Below are 3181 nucleotides of genomic sequence, written 5' to 3'. Positions count from 1 at the left end.
AAGTTTGTGCCTCTATCACATCGTAGCTGGCGCACGGGTCCTCGAATAGCTATGAATGATCGAAGTGCATTTAACTCAGTCTAACCACCGTTGCTTGTTAATGCTGTGCCGATATGCATTATGCACTCTGCTTATCTGACGTGATGCACCGGATCCACGTCGTTTCGTCATCCGCGGCGATCCTGTCCCCTCCTACCCGTATTGAACAGGCGAGTTCTCACTGTAGCTCTCTTCACGACAACACAGACACAGGTCGGTTCTTTGAAACGGGCGTTTATTACTTGGGCCTTCTCTCCTCAGCTTCACCATCACCAGTACGCCGATACGCCATTACACCGTGAGAACTCGTTGGCTGCTTGTCCGAAAAAGAGGTCCTTAAGTCCTTGTATTGCCCTTTCTTTTAGTAAACTTTTAGCTTAAAATCGCTTCATGAGAGACATCTGCTCCCTCGCAGTTCATGAAAAGTCTCGTGTACTCTCGTTACGGGTATTCTCACGAGACACTAGCTCTTACACCTTACACATGTACATTTCAAATAAAGACATTTCAACGCAAACTATATATATTCATGAAATTATGTAACTTATTATCAGTCATCTACATCATGAAATCCACACAGAACATTTTAACAGCATTTACATTTAATATCAGAAAAAAATTCCCCAAAATAACAATTGAATAAGGTGGCACTTTGTTTAAATGCATCCATGCTGGAGGGTTTTCCATTCAAGGTGCCAACCAGCATCTTGAATGATGATGACCAGAAAAGAAGAAGTCATGGTTCAATCAGTTATGTCAAGTTGTCCAAGTCCTAAAGCAGCAAAGGAGCTCTGGAGCATCACACTATAATCACCATATTTGACCGCTGGTATGATGATCTTTTTATAAATTGCACTGTCTTCCAAAAAGTTCAATCTTTGATTGAAACTATTTAATAATAGTTAATAAACTCAACGAGAGAAAATTTTATTATTTTTATTATTATATAATTGAATGTGTTTGGATTTACTTAATGAATTTCACTTTCATGTTGACTTGAATTTATGCTCAAAGAAAATCACACGAGACTTTGCTGACACTGCTCCCAATGCATAGATACTTGGAGAGTCCCATCCTGTTTCAGGAGGATTCTAAAGAAGAATCCCCAAGCTAAAGGGCCACTGGCAAAACCACTGTGTTTCTACCTGTGGGGTAAATACTTTAAAGATGAGGAATTTGTCCTCAGTGTAGTTTTATTCTAGTTCAACCTGCATTTACGGCTTGCAAAGCTATGCTTTCAAAGTATCAATGAAACATACACACACTAAGACCACTGTCCACTCACATAAGCACTTGATGATACACCCTCTGGTGCCCCTGGACACATAATCAGTAATGTTACCTGGGGTCATTGGGGGTTTCGGGTCTTTCGAGTAGCAGTTTAAAATGTGCTCTAGGGTTCCTCTCTTTTGACAGAGAAGACAGCCTGGTGTCTCCAACTTCCCTCACATGAAGAGATTCGATGGACTTGGTAGCACATCATATACCGCCTGAATCAGGAATTTTATCCGCTGGGGTTCAGCTTTCCACAGCTCATTCCATGTGACCTTGCGCTCTATAGCTTGCTCCTATCTTGTCCAAGCCCCCTGTTGCCTCAATTGCACCATTTGGCTGGCTCGCTTCTCCTCAACTCCTGCTTGCACCTCCTCAAGGATCAGCGACCGCCTCTCTTTTCCTCCTGCCTTGTCATAGTTAGGTGTTCTACTGCTACCCTGCTACTTCTCCCCTGGGCCACTGTACCCTCCAGCACCCTTTGCTGTAGCCTTGAAACTGCAGTGTCTATAGCCTCAGCACCTCTCCACTTCCACCCTGTCCTAACCTCTATTCCAGCCAGGGCGACCCGGGGGTCACTGAACTCCCGATACTGGAGCAGCTCCATGGACCGACTCACCATGAACTCCTCACTTAGGCTGCTAAAGGTGAGCTTCAGCTTGTTGTTATAACCACACAGAGCGATGCTGTTCAGGCTTCGTGGCAGTCCCAACCACCTGTGCAGAAACTTGCTTTTCCTCATCTCGAAGCCTTCCACTGTTGAGATGGAAACTTCGTAGACTAAGAGGGGCCACAAAATTTGGGGCAGAATTCATGCTGATAAATCCAGGCCTTAAATTTGCCAGGAAGGCCAGATTTATCGTCTGCAGCAAGCCAGGTCTCGAGGTCTTCGTTGGTCGCTTGTATGGAGGCTGCATCTTTCAGGCTACAGTTAAATACCTTACCTAGGCTCTTCATGGGCACCTCAGCAAGTGATGGTATCTTGATGGTGCCTAGTGAAAACAAATATTTATCAGTAACCTTTCCTTTCTTCAGCACAAGAGACCTCGAGTTGGTGGGTTTGAACCTCATGCGTGCCCAAGAAATCATCTCCTCAAGACCCTTCAGTATCCACCTGCACCCTGGAACAGATGTAGTTGTCACCGTCAGCTCATCCATGAAAGTTCTGATCGGTGGCTGCCTGACTCCAGACTTAGTGAGTGGCCCTCTACACTGGACTTCTGCAGATTTAACCAACATGTTCATGGCAAGAGCGAAAAGGATGGGTGAGATCGTGCATCCAGTGATGATCCCATTTTCAAGTTTATGCCAGTCGAAAGTTGTTGTTCCGAAAGAGACTCTCAGGTGGAAGTCGGCGTAGTAGTCCAGGATAAGGTTCCTGAGCTTTTCCGGGATGTAGTACCGGTTCAGTGCCTGTTCTACCAGCTTATGGGGTATAGATCCATAGGCATTTGTGAGGTTGAGCCATAGTACTGCCAGGTCCCCTTTGTTCTCCCTGGCTTCCCTAATGAGCTGTGGCACCACACCTGTATGCTCCAGGCACCCTCGAACCTTCGGGATCCCTCCTTTCTGGACTTAGTTATCCATGTAAGAGTTCTTCAGAAGATATTCTGTCAGTCGCTTAGCGACGACACTAAAAAAACCGTCCCTTCAACACTCACCAACGAGATGGTCCGGAACTGATCAATGTTTTTGTGTAGCGTGCGGCGGACACTAAAGCGGTCGCGCCAGAATGTCACGCTAAAAAGAAAGATTCTTTAAAATACAAGGGGGAGCAAGCGAGTCAGATACCACGGGCACAGAGAGGGAGCAGGTCTGATCAGAAACAGTTTATTACTAGGCCAGGGAGCACAAATAAAAACACCCTTAA

At 45.5% G+C, this 3181-nt stretch overlaps 1 pseudogene; it reads right to left on the bottom strand.

Annotated features, from left to right (window-relative positions):
* Nucleotides 1–1025: 1025 nt before the first annotated feature.
* Nucleotides 1026–3181, bottom strand: part of LOC102196555 (uncharacterized) — a 3650-nt pseudogene continuing 1494 nt past the window's right edge.

Source organism: Pundamilia nyererei, unplaced genomic scaffold (genome assembly GCF_000239375.1).
Source record: "Pundamilia nyererei isolate P.nyererei 1_Seehausen unplaced genomic scaffold, PunNye1.0 scaffold00087, whole genome shotgun sequence".
NCBI lineage: Eukaryota > Metazoa > Chordata > Actinopteri > Cichliformes > Cichlidae > Pundamilia > Pundamilia nyererei.
Note: the sequence above shows the minus strand (reverse complement) of the source record. Positions and strands in the feature narration are given on the sequence as shown.